The 14,680-nt window shown below is 37.9% G+C and overlaps 1 protein-coding gene across 4 annotated transcripts in view; it reads right to left on the bottom strand.

The window, feature by feature from the left end:
• Positions 1-14,680, bottom strand: part of PTH2R (parathyroid hormone 2 receptor) — a 133,884-nt gene that overhangs the window by 86,650 nt on the left and 32,554 nt on the right. The gene's annotated exons all lie outside the window — the stretch shown is intronic.

Below are 14,680 nucleotides of genomic sequence, written 5' to 3'. Positions count from 1 at the left end.
GCGTTGGTCTAATATTCTTTAACACTTTGTGTGTGGCTGTGTAAGCACCTTGATTTGGGACAAAGCCTATTCCTATATTTTCCTCAGAAGCATAATTATCAAGATGCCAGAGAATGCTTTAGACATTGAGTCTCCCAGGATCTGATACTGTTGGAAAAAGGCGATTCCCACAGGTGAAGCCCAATAATTCACAATAATCTGAGATTTCTCACAGATTGACTTCATTTGCTGCCAAAATGAAAACTGGGTTTGCTTATAAAATGTATAGATTATTGATTGCCAGCCAGCTCTAAAACATTTAAAGGGGTGACATATTTCCATTTCTACATGTCTGAAAATGTTCACCCCATCTCTATTTTAATAGTGTTGTTTATATCATGTATATGTATTATAAACAATTTCATGTGCTTTTTTGAAATAGCAGAACCTAAATTATACAACATACATACCTTGGCACACGCCTGCAGAATTACCAAATAAAGTTTACTTTCCACTGATTTCATCACCGATTTAAAGTTTTTGTTTTGAGCTTTTGTTTTTTGTGTATTCTTTTTGGGGGCGGGTGTTGAAACTCTTTTTCAAAATAGAACCCCCTATAGTTGCTATTATCTAAAATCTTCAATTTGGTTACATGATTTAGAATTGTTACATGTTACATTACCCTATTCAAGCAAGAAAATAATGATAATGGTAGTAATACTGACATATAACATTTTTAAGTGCTACTACATTCAGTTACTATTCTAAGTACTTTCCATGAAATTAATCTTTAACTCTGTGAGGTAAGTATTATCGTTATCCATATTAATAGATAAGGAAATAGACACTTAAGTATTTGTCCAAGGTCCAGATATTCCATCATTATGGCACTGCTAGTCATCCATTCTATTTGTGCAATAATATTACTACAAATTTTTATCATGTTCCTTAGGACTCACAAAACCAGGAACGCTTTTCCATGCAGTTTTTCTTTTCATTTCATTGTTCTATCTCCCAAAAATTGAGAATAATTTACTGTGCATAACAGCATGGGTTCTGGGCCAAGAAAAATTTCATGCTCCACTTTAGGAGTCTGGCAGTGTCTGAGAACATTTTTGGTTGTGTCACAGTTTTGATATGTCACACATGCTACTGGCTTGTGGTAGGAAGAGGCTATGGATGCTGCTAAACATCCCACAATTCATAGGACAGCCCCTCAAATCAGAGAAATATCTGGCCCAAAATGTCAATAGTGCCAAGGTTGAGAAACCCTGCATTACAGCACAAAGGGTACCCAAGACTACTGCTATTTGTTAACTAGACGTTCAATCAAATAAGTTCTATACTTTGGAACTTAAAACCAATTTTTGTTAAATGCATGCTATTCAAGTGGTCCATTCATACTAACAGGTACAAATCCACAGTTCAAGACTGAAAGTACTGAAAGCCTTGATTAGACTGTGGTAATTGAAAAATGTTAGATAAAGTGAAAAAATATACAAATTGCTGTGATATCCAGATATTTGTGGCTCTTGTCATAAAATATGTAGTTGCTTATATCATGGGTAAATTAGGAATAATTAATTAACATTATTTACAAGCTAACAACTTTAAAACAAACCTTTATGCAAAGCTGATGAAATGACTTACCTGCCAAATTGCTGCAAATGAAATCTTGTCAAGCCTTAAATCAATGAAAGGCAGGTGACAGGTCTTATCATCCAATTACAAATGAAAAATGGAATTTTGATGATAAAGAGACTCAATTCTGAGCAAATCACAGTCAAAATGACATTTTCTGGTTAGTTCTGGCAATGTTTTGCTTTGGATTTTTGCTGGTGTTTATTTATTTGTTAGTTTGTTTTTGTCTTTTGCAGGACCACCATGTCACATGCTGGTCAAGGTATCAGAATCAGCTGCGCTTGTTAAAATGCATATTCCTAGGTTTTACCTCAGGTTATTACTGAATCTCTAATGATTATTCTTGAACATGTGTTTGTATATAAATCATTGAATGTTGTCTTGATATAAAATTTTTAATGAAATTTTTGTTAAAAGTATATGCTCAAATTTAAGGCTAATTGTGAATATTTACAAATAGAACACATGGCCTTGGTGAAGTGTTTCCCTACTCTCTTGTCTTGGTTGTTACTATTTTTCAAAGTCTTGACAATTTAGCAAAGATGGACATATCATTATTGTTTTAATTTTAGTATATTTTTAAGTTTGACTATTTTAGACATTCATTGGCCAATTGTATTACAGCCTTTTAAAATCTCTTGTTCTTGCCTCTTGAAGGAAGAAAGGCTTTGAATTCTGGCCCTGCCACGTGCTAGCTGCGTAACCCTGAGCAAATTACATACTGGCCTCTCTTTGTCTTAATCTCCTCAATTGTAAGATGGGAGAAATGAGAGAACCTCCTTTACTCAGTTCCGGATGTTATAACAAAATACCATAAACTGGGTGGCTTATAAACAACAGAGATTTCTTTCTCACAGTCTGGAGGCTGGAAAGTCCAAGATCAAGGTGCTGGCAGGTTCAGTGTCTGATAAAAGCCTGCTTCCTCATTGACCACTGCTGTCTTCTCATTGCAACCTCAAATGGCAGAAGGGATGAGGGATTTTTCTGAGGTCCCTTTTATAAGGGCACTAATCTCAGAGCCCTCGTGACCAAATCACCTCTCAAAGTCTCTGCCTAGTAAACCATCACCTTAAGGACTAGAACTTCAATATGTGTATTTTGGGGGAACATAAACATTCAGCCCACTGTACCCCCTCAAAATTTTGTTGGAAAAGTTAAGTGAGTAAACAAACATAAAGTCCAGGGAAATGCTCAATAAGTATTAGCTAGTATCATTAGCATTGTTTGGTGAAGATGAATATTATTATTATTATTATTGTGATCTTAGTCTGTGAATGGGCCAAGGGCTGTGGTAAGTTTGGACTATTCCCTATTTATGTAGAAAAGCACTGTCTATATTTACAATAAAAAATATTTTTCTGACATAAATACCAAAATGTTTTTCAACTTTGTTTTTGGCCTAATTTATAATATCTTGATCAGTGCAGAGGTTTTTTTTAAATTTATGTATCTAAATCTAGCAATCTTTTCTTTTATAATTTCTTCCTTAGCTTTTATGGAAGAAAGGAATTGCATACTAAAAAATAGAAAATCTTTTCATCAGATCTTTTTACTAGTTCTTTTCTACCGTTTCATAATTTTACATTTAATGTTTTAAAGTATCAATTTTTTACATAATACAACAATTTCTCCAAGTACCTAACCAGTTAATGCAACATCACTTATTAAAGAATCCATCTTTTTATTGGAAAAGATATTTTGAAGGGAGGTGGAAGACAAAAGCTTGCTAATGCCTCTGAAATCACAACTTTAGCTCCATGTAAGGCTGCTCTGAAAGAAGAGGCTTAGAAATCAAAGTAGGGTTTGCAATCGATTGAATAGAGCATCTCTCCAGTTTATCCAGGGTGGAATACCATTCATCAAACTCAGATGTGAAACACCTCCATCAAATGCTTGGCAATCTTTCCTCTGAGTGCCTGACTGTTAAATTTGGAAAGCTGAAGAACTTAGGCCTCTGAAGCTCAGTCCTGAGGGTTTTCTCGCTGGAACTCCGGAAGTAGGCAGTTAACAACAGAGAAGTCTGGCCATTCAAACACAGGTACATCTGAAGAGAAAAGGTACTCCCCAAGGCGAGGGTTTTTGTCTTGAGTCCAAACTGATGTGCAGTGGCTCATGTGCAAGTGTCTTTCTCTCTGTTTAATTAGGAAAGGTTGTTATTACTAATAACAATTTGCCTCATAAGGCCCATGTAACAATTAAATGAGATAATGACAATGTCGAAGAAACTTTTATCAGCTGTACAGTTATAAAAATGATGGTAAGCTTGGTATTTGCATAATACTTTCATATACACTATTACATTCCATTTATAATTATTAATATATGCAAAGCCTATTATGGAAATACTCAGTAATTAATTTGTAGCTTAAGGGAAATAATGAAAAGGAAGCAATAGCCAATCTTAAAGTTTCCCTACTGGGGATTAAAGAAAATTATTAACAAATTCAAGGCCCATCTCAGTCAAGATAAAGCCTGAAGAAAATTAAGAAGTTGGACAATTATGTGCTTGGCACCATGCCATTTCCTCTCTCTTAAATCTACGCTACTCTACTTGTTAAATTCCTAATGTTCTGCCTTTGTTTCTCAAATAATTAGATGAGAACTTTCTTCTCAGTAGCCACCTAACAGCCCCAACTCAAGCTTGTCCTCCTAAGGCTTAATGTTCTTCTTCTCCCTGTCCTCCCCTTACACTCTCTGACTGTAGAGGTTTTAAAATATGTTCCCAAAACTCTTGGACATATACTTTTCATTGAGAGGTGAGGGTCTATGTTTCCTTCCTGTGATTATGGGCTCTATGACTGCTTGACCTATAGAATATAGTAGAAATAAACGCTGGCCTTAAGAAACTGGCAGCTTCTACTTCTAGGCTCTAGGACTTCCTTTCAGTCTTGGAAGTCAGCCACCATGCTGTGAGGAAGTCTGAGACGCCCATAGAGAAACCCAGTGCAGGCAACTGAAGATCTCAGGTCTCAATCCTAACCGCTGTTTCAGGCAACAACCAGTGGCAACTCATCAACCCTATAAGTGAGCCATGTTGAAACTGAATCCTCTAACCCAAGTTGAGCTGCCTCAGTTGATGGCAGCTTAAGTAGAGAAGAGCCCTGTCCAAATTACAGATTTCTGAGCTATGTAAGTGGTTGTACTTACTTTAAGTCATTAAGTTTAGGGTTAGCTTGCTACACACCAATAATAACTGAACACCGTCCTGTCATCGACCTCCCGTGCTTGCAGTGTGAAATCTAGCTGCTGGCATCTCATGTAAGAGCAATATGATTTCATTAATCGTTAGATCACTTAGCACCAGGATTTAATCCTGTCCAAATGCTAACTGGACAAATAGCCCCTTCTGCTTTGTACCTCCATTTTGTCTTTCTAAAATTAAATGGATTTCTCAGAGTTGACACACTCTTCTGTCAAGAATTTAGGAAAGCTGTAAGTCTTCTCTAGAAATCCCATAGGATTTCACTATGTGAAAAAATTGTTTAACTTCTTCCCAATACTTAAATCATGCCTATATATGTATAGCATATTTCTTCAATAAAAACAATTCTAATAATGAAAATCTTACTGCCTCCATGGAAAATGTCTGACTGAGCTAGCTAATATCATGGATTAAATGGCTATAATTTGCTGGCTATAACAATAGCTCATATTTTTAACTTTACCAATTTATTTCATAAATCTGCATTCTGCAAAACATTTGCATCCAGCAAAATATCCTGATTCCCCAAACAAGCCTTAGAGAGACATAAACTAAGATACCCATTTTTGTGGTAGTACCCATTTAGATGAGGAAACTACAACTCAGAAAGAAGCTAAATGATGTGCAGAAGGACACGCAGCAGCCAGGGAAGACTTCAGCTTAGGTCTTCTGTTTTCACATTTTTCACTTCTTCTACCATTCTACCAAGCCCCTATAGAATGTGCTTTAGCATTTCCTTAGAACTTCACAGATGTACTAAGCACCTTCTCATGCTTTTTCTCATTTCCCCCAACACAGATAACTTCCCAATAGAATTACATTTTTAATCCTTGTTAAACCAAAGGATCAGTCAACATTACAGGCAGTATGACATATCTATGAGCAATTTATGTTGAGTCTTGCAGCATACGAAGGCATGTGCTCCCAAGAATGTACCAAATAACACAAGAAAGAGAAATTTCACCTAGATGAGAAAAGTAACAACCCTTTAATTTGGAGATGGATTAGGAAAGAACATTCAAAATGTCAATCTAGTTGTTTATCACTTAAAATAAGTACAAGAAGACTTGAAAAATAAAAATTGATTAAGGACTTTTTAAGATGTAGGGAGCTATGACATTTTGTTGGCAATTTATGCTAGGTACTTTTTAGACAACAGAGATCACTGTAAAAAGTAGATAATGATAAAAACAAAAAAAAGGGGAACATACTGGTTTTCCCCTAAAGAATTTATATGACAAAGCAAAATATCAAATGGACAAAATAATGTAATATGAAAATAGCTACAGGCTGCAGAGGGAGGGACTGATTACTTTGGGGCTAAGGTTGCTTGAAGAAGTCTTCCAGGATAGTGAGAAAATCTGCAAAGCTTCTCAGAAGCTATGACAAAGGGGAAGGGCATTTTAAGTGTTTCGAATGGCAAAAGCACACCAGGAAACTGGGTGTGTTATATAATGTGCAAAAACAGGAAGAAAACTGCCTTGTTGGTAAAAATGGGAAAGTGAGGTGGAGTAGCAGGAACTGGGGGTCCTTCAAAGCCTGGCTAAGACATGGCATTTGCAATGGTATGGTAGACAGTCATGTGCCACCAAATGGCTGTGATACAAAAATGTTTTTGTAGGAAAAGGCATTCTCTTGGCTCTTGTAGAACAGATGCAGCAGAGAGGAACCAGGGAGCTGTGTAAGGGGACAACCTGTAATAACAACACACTGTGCCTAGGGTCTAGTAGGCACTAGAGTTTCAAGGAGAATGATCCTGTCCTGTTTCCAGTGCACTCCCAGAGCCTTAAAGACAGCAGAAGTCCTCTAAGCCTTGTGTGGCGAGAGAGGATTTCCAGAGGAGTCATCAGAACTGAGTGTGAAGAATGGCTGCATGTGACCCAATGGAGGATGCTGAAGATGGCATTCTAAGCAGAGAAGAACATGTGCAAAGCAGGAGACATGCAGAACAGGAGGGATTCTAAAACAGCAGGTGTGCCGCAGAGGAAGAAGCGTGGCTGCAAACCCTGAGGAGGAAAGGATTAAGTCAAAAAAAAAAAAAAAATACTCGGAAAGGAATAAAAAGGAGAGACACCATGAAGAAAATATTAACAGGACCTGGTCACTGAGTGGTTTGGAAGGTAAAAGGAATGATGGGGGGGAAAAAAAAAAAAACCTTTTTGCAAGTCTCAGAGGCCAAAAGAACAAGACTAGTGTTGATAGGAAGACAGGAAAGGGCACTGTTTTTACAGGGGACAGATGCTAATTCCTAATTCCTAACTCTCCTCATGTTCCATTTCAGGTAATATTGGAACATACAGGTGGCAGGTAGGGAGAATTTGGAGACTTTCGAAAAGAATGTGAAATTGAAGACTAAGGCTCAGGTAAGTGCTGAAAACAGATTTGGGAATAGTTCCCATATAGATGGAAGGTGAGACTGTGAAGAAACTCAATGTTTATGGGACTATGAATGATTTCTTCATAGGATTCATACACATACATCCAATATTTCTGAGCATGGCATAATCCTATTGTATACCTCCTTCTGATATCTGGAATACAACCAATGAATTAGCATAATGATCATAAGCTAGGTCTACTGACTCTCATGTGTCATACCAAGTTGGTTTCTATTCTAGAAGTATGAGGTCAGTACTTGTCAAATATATACTGAGGTCTACTATGAAATTTGCTTTTATTCTCTCCACAAACAGAACTTTTGTTTGTGCAATAAAAGTTCAAGAGCTACATATACATCTGGTTAAATACTTACTGAGACATCAAATATAATGTTTATTAGTTGAATATAATGCACATAAATCACATTTCCAATAAAATATATGTATGCTTGGGAAATTAAAGAGACTAGTTTAGCAGTTATATAGTGAACTCTTGCTGACCTAATTTGCAAAATATTTAGATAAAATTAAGTTATTGTCTGATTCATCCATGTCTAAAACGATTTTCACTACATTAAAATAAATTAATGAGATCTGTATAAAAGGTTATAGATAGTACCACAAACCTAATACCAAAATAACCACTAATATAATCTACTCTGAACCATCCCTTAGTGATCTGGATGTTGCTATTTTCACTAGGTTACCAGGTTAAACTAGACATCTGAAAAAGACATTCTAATGAGAAATTCAAATAGCTCTCGCTACCCCTGGAAATATAAGAATACTCCACCGAAAGACACATCCTTTCATTGTAGGCAGTCCCCAAAGAGAGGTGCTGATGACTAATTTAATGACTGGGAAGATATTTATGCTGAGTATGTCTCAGGATATTATAACAATATATTACAAAGGAGAAAAGGTCTACCAAAGTCAATTCTACCACTTAAACTTGAAGACTTTAGACATTACTATTTAGAATTCATATTTTATTTTGTTTTCAATAAACAAGTACTCTACTAGCCTCTGGAAATACAACCACTACAATATAATATTTTAGTAAGGTATAAACAGAAGCATTTTCTGAAAAACAAAATAGGTCAAATCACTGAAAGAATTAACTTGGGTTTTAGGAAGAGTTTAATTTTCTAGGTGCTATAACTGGAGACCTACTAAAATAAAGTTTTACTTTCCATAGGGTTATTAATGAAAGTTTAAGGCCCCAGAGACAAGGTGAGTATCCATAAAAAGGGCTGAAAGGACATGAGCATAGAGGTTCATAGCTCCACACTACATGGTAGGAAGGAAAAGGTGAACAGCACGTGTGAACTTTTCTCCATCAAAAAGGAAAGAAAAACCTCAAATAAATCTCTTGGTAAACATGCTGTGTTGGGAGTCCCCAAAACCACCACCATCATGCTTAATGATTTGCTAGAAGGACTCATAGGACTCAGATGTTATCTTATGGTTATGATTCCTTAGAGTGAAAGGATACAGATTAAATTCAACATAGGGAAAAGTCACATAAGGTGATGTTCAGGCAGAACCAGGAACAAGCTTCCAGGGGTCTTCTCCCAGTAGAGTCACACAGATGCACTTAATTCTCCCAGCAATGATGTATAACAACTTGTGCAAAGTGTTGCCAACCAGGGAAGCTTATCTGAGTGCTGGTGTCCAGGGTTTTTAATCACCTACTCGGAACCCAGCCCCACCATAACCCCACCCCACGCAAAAACAGACATTCCCCATAGATCACATTGTTAGCATAAACTACCTGGTCAAACAGGTACAGCATAGCCTAAGGCTGCAGAGACACAAACCACTTTTATCCATCAGATTATGCTGAGGACTTAGAGCTCATCTCCCAGAAACCAGCCAACGGCCAGGCCTCAGGAGTGGCCTTTCTTTGGGATGTGCAGGGTTTGAGCAACCCAGACCTACTGAGCTAACCCTTCCCGGCACACATATGAATAACCAAATTTTTCAGTAAACCCGCTAAGTATTTACTAGGAATGGAAAGATAATGGAGAGTATAAAATGCTTTTAGGAGCACACATCTTGATTGTGTAGGTTTTTATTATAAATAAACTTCGAATTCACAGGCTTATGGATGATATGGGAAACTAAGAGATGATTATGTAAACAATGAATAAGGTATGAAGAAGAGACATTGCATAACTGGAATTATTCCCTCTGTTTGAACAATGTCTCTGCACATATTGCTTATAAAGAAGCTTGTCTGTTAAATCTAAAACTTATCCTACTGCATGAGAATAGGGTCATTTTGGAAATCTGTGCCAAATGGTCTCAGACTTCTCCAAGAAAAGACTGTTTCATTTGTGCCTGGTGTTTACCTGATCCTTTGAATTCTGAGTCAAGTTTGGTGCTCGTTAAGAGCTAGAATTCCAGAGAGTCTAATTTTATAATTCCAGTATATGTGTTATCACAAAAGATACAGGTAGATGAGACAACTCTTTTTTGCCTTAAGATTCAAACAGCACAAAATCAAGATAGTAAATAAATTAATTAGTAATACAATAACTTATGGAAAGAGAGAAATCACTTTAAACAGTTTTAAGGGAATTGATCTAATTACATTCCCCAAACCACATCCACACACCTCATATAAAGCTCTAAAATGATTATCTAAGTAAAATACAATGCCCCTAAAGAAGCTTTTCATTTTGAACACAAGAGCATTGTGTTGAACACAAGAGCACTGAACACAAGAATATTGTCTTTCTTCTATGCCTTTGCAGTTTCTTGGTCTAAGGACACACATCTAATTATCCACCAAATCACCAAGATCATCGGAAATGATTGGAACATTGACAGTAGCTGCTACAAAAAGTAAACACTTCCAACCAACCATTACCATAAACTCATAGAAACTTTTTGCTCCATTTCTTGCATGAGACATGTTTGACTTCCATGGCCATTCTGGCATCAGATCCTTGAAGAGAATGCCAAGGAGTGATAAATGTGACATGGACTCTATTTATACGTTAAAAATTAAGTAAACCACCATTTCACTAACGATAATGAGGATATATCTGCTCTGGGACTTAGACTATTTCATTCTGAGACAAAAGAAACTAACTTTTTTTTAATGAAATGCCTAGGGTGACAAATTCAGTCTTTTCCATGACTTCTGTGGCTTAAAGAATATTAATATCAAAACCCAATGAATTAATTTTCTATTATTTGATTTTAGTTTTAAGTTTCATGAATAAATTGCTTTCTAGTAATCATTATGTTATAGGAGTTATTAAAAAATTATTTTAGGCAGATAAAGAAGAAAAGGGGTCCTTGGGAAGTTTTTCTTTAATGCAGCTCCAGAAATGTTTCTTGCCTAGCAGAAAAATTCTGGCTCTTAGACCCCGGGAGGCAAGCTTTGATATGCAACTGCAGGCCATTAGAAACTAGATCCACCAAACATGGCGATTCCTGGCATCTTCTTGTGCCCACATGTACGTGGCAACATGGCCACCCCCACATATCCCCACATGTGCAGAACATCATGGCGCCCTTCATTTGCATATTAAAAGCTAGGGTGGGAGGGCCAGTTTTTTCACCGGCTACTTGAATGACATACCTGGTAAAACCAATCCTCTGGGTGCTATGCCAGTAAGACACCACCTCCTCCAGCCTCCTCATATAAATGACTGTTTTTCACTGCACTCAGGGTTCCCTCTTTCAGCTTAAAGCCCCCCCACCTCCATCTCTGTACAGGGGGAGCCTCTTCCTTCTTTCTTGCCTATTACAATTCTCCACTCCCTAAAACCACTCCACAGGTGTCTGTGCCGTTTTATTCAAACTGACACAAGACTAAAGACCCTGGTGTTCCTCCAGTCATCAAAGCCATATCATTTTGGTGCATTGGCCAGGAATCCAAGGTACAGCATTCTTCAGAGTGTTAAGTATGGGAGTAAGCTAAAAATCTGTTCTGTCATTCCAAGGTGCTCTTGGCCTCTTTTTTTTTTTTTTTTTTTTTTAATTATACTTTAAGTTCTAGGGTACATGTGCACAACGTGCAGGTTTGTTACACATTTATACATGTGCCATGTTGGTTTGCTGCACAGATCAACTCATCATTTACATTAGGTATTTCTCCTAATACTATCCCTCTTCCAGCCCCCAACCCCACAACAGGCCCCAGCAGGTGACATTCCCCACCCTGTGTCCAAGTGTTCTCATTGTTCAATTCCCACCTATGAGTAAGAACATGCAGTGTTTGGTTTTCTGTCCTTGTGATAGTTTGCTGAAAATGATGGTTTCCAGCTTCATCCATGTCCCTACAAAGGACATGGACTCATCCTTTTTATGGCTGCATAGCATTCTCTGGTGTATATGTGCCACATTCTCTTAATCCAGTCTATCATTGATGGACATTTGGGTTGGTTCCAAGTCTTTGCTACTGTGAATAGTGCTGCAATAAACATACGTGTGCATGTGTCTTTATAGTAGCATGATTTGTAATCCTTTGTGTATATACCCAGTAATGGGATTGCAGGGTCAAATGGTATTTCTAGTTCTAGATCTATGAGGAATCACCACACTGTCTTCCACAATGGTTGAACTCATTCACACTCCCACCAACAGTGTAAAAGCATTCCTATTTCTCCACATCCTCTCCAGCATCTGTTGTTTCCTGACTTTTTAATGATTGCCATTCTAACTGGCGTGAGATGGTATCTCATTGTGGTTTTGATTTGCATTTCTCTGATGACCAGTGATGATGAGCATTTTTTCATGTATCTGTTGGCTGCATACATGTCTTCTTTTGAGAAATGTCTGTTCATATCCTTTGCCCACTTTTTGATGGGGTTGTTTTTTTCTTGTAAATTTGTTTAAGTTCTTTGTAGATTCTGGATATTAGCCCTTTGTCAGATGGGTAGATTGCAAAAATTTTCTCCCATTCTGTAGGTTGCCTGTTCACTCTGATGATTGTTTCTTTTGCTGTGCAGAAGCTCGTTAGTTTAATTAGATCCCATTTGTCAATTTTGGCTTTTGTTGCCATTGCTTTTGGTGTTTCAGACATGAAGTACTTGCCCATGCCTATGTCCTGAATGGTATTGCCTAGGTTTTCTTCTAGGGTTTTTTATGGTTTTAGGTCTAACATTTAAGTCTCTAATCCATCTTGAATTAATTTTTGTATAAGAAGTAAGGAAATGATCCAGTTTCAGCTTTCTATGTGTGGCTAGCCAGTTTTCCCAGCACCATTTATTAAATAGGGAATCCTTTCCCTATTTCTTGTTTTTGTCAGGTTTGTCAAAGATCAGATCACTGTCAATGTATGGTGTTATTTCTGAGGGCTCTGTTCTGTTCCATTGGTCTATATCTCTGTTTTGGTACCAGTACCATACTGTTTTGGTTACTGTAGCCTCGTAATATAGTTTGAAGTCAGGTAGCGTGATGCCTCCAGCTTTGTCCTTTTTCCTTAGGATTGTCTTGGCTATATGGGCTCTTTTTTGGTTCCATATGAACTTTAAAGTAGTTTTTTCCAATTCTGTGAAGAAAGTCATTGGTAGCTTAATGGGGATGGCATTGAATCTATAAATTATCTTGGGCAGTATGGCCATTTTCACGATATTGATTCTTCCTATCCATGAGCGTGGAATGTTCTTCCATTTAGTTGTGTCTTCTTTTATTTCATTGAGCAGTGGTTTGTAGTTCTCCTTGAAGAGGTCTTTCACATCCCCTGTAAGTTGCATTCCTAGGTATTTTATTCTTCTTGTAGCAATTGTGATTTGGGGTTCACTCATGATTTGGTTCTCTGTCTGCTATTGGTGTATAGGAATGCTTGTGATTTTTGCACATTGATTTTGTATCCTGAGACTTTGCTGAAGTTGCTTATCGGCTTCAGGAGATTTGGGACTGAGGCAACGGGGTTTTCTAATATACAATTCATGTCATCTGCAAACAGGGAGAATTTGACTTCCTCTTTTCCTAATTGAATACTCTTTATTACTTTCTCTTGCCTGAATGCCCTGGTCTTGGCCTCTATTTTAAAACAAAATCAAATAAATCAATGGGCATCCATCAGATGGGTACTCATGCTTAGCATCAGCTGCTTGGATGTAAGGCTTGCTGGTGAAAACATGGAGAACCCCACAGTACCCCAGGGTCATTGGTAATGTTGGCCATGTTTTGAAACAGCTTCTTTTCGCAGGGAGACCTGGCCATTGTGTGAGGCTGGGAAAAGTTCTGAGGTAACTGAGAATTTCTGGCCAGGGCAGATTTCTCACCCTGGCATGATGCAAAGGCCTCTGGACTGGGCCCAGCCTCCGACAGTCCATTCTGGGTGTTGGCAGAGAATCTTCAGCTATCCTGTTGCAAAATTCTCCTTCCTTCTCTATCCACTCTGTGTGAAATGTGCATGGATTTGTAGAGCCTAGGAAAGTAATCCTGTTAGGCAAGATCAGAAAAATGCGGTTGCAGTCTTCTAGGAACAGAGTTCTTCCCTTTCCCCGATGGTGAAGTTTCTTGCCACCACATCGCTGGCAAGCACACAGTATTTCTAAGCCAACAGCACCACCTAGTGGAAACAGAAATCCTCTACATGAGGCACATTTTTTTTTCCACAGCCATACCGCAGCTTCCTTTTGCACCATTAGAGATCAGACTCTAGGCCTCTTCTGGGAACAGGAAAGTTCTGCCTTTAACAGTTAGGAGTAAGATGTCTTCTGCAGCCAAATTTTAGTCTCGTTATTGTCCCATCAGCAGGAAAATAAATGGCCATTCAGTTTCTACGTTCCTTTAAGGCACCTATTCTGTCTCTGATTAAGACAGTATTTAATTAATAAGTACTTAATAATAGTATTAATAATTTTAATTACTTAAATAATTTAATTATGTAAATAAAATTAATAATTTTAAGTCCAGAAGTTAACTGGAACAATTTTTCTAAGGGTAAATGCTTTAGCACGGGCCATAATAGCAGGATATAGAGTTCAATCTAATCTAGCACGCCCCCTCCCTTAAAGGGGCCTCGCTCAATTACACAGTTTTTCTTGAGATCCATCTTTTCAGGGAGGCACACAGGTCACACAAGTCTAGGAGGTCAAAGGGAAATAAGAGGCAGAGGACTAAGGCTGATTAGGGAAGCGTGACTAGGCCCCAAAGTCTAGTTTCTCTGGTGCCATGGCTTGGAGGGTCATGCCTGCAGTCATGGGTGGCACATTTAAATGGGTGCCGGGATCCAGGAACCAGGGAGAGAAAACAATTGAGGGGGACACCCCCTACTGTTTTCTTCTCTATCCCAAATCACATACTGAAAGGAAGGAGACTGAAAGAACACTTTTATTCTCACTTCTCTTTCTAGATGAGTAACAGATTGTCTTCAACATGCACCCCCCTGGGGTATATTTTAAAGCTCTGGGACTCCTTCAACCCTGAGACTTTGAAGAGCAAGCACCTCATATTCTGTTGCACAAGGGCATGGCCTTCTTACTATCTTGGGCAAACCTGGCCTGCTGAG

The sequence above is a fragment of the Piliocolobus tephrosceles genome, chromosome 11 (genome assembly GCF_002776525.5).
Source record: "Piliocolobus tephrosceles isolate RC106 chromosome 11, ASM277652v3, whole genome shotgun sequence".
Lineage (NCBI taxonomy): Eukaryota > Metazoa > Chordata > Mammalia > Primates > Cercopithecidae > Piliocolobus > Piliocolobus tephrosceles.
This window is presented reverse-complemented; position numbering and strand designations above follow the sequence as displayed.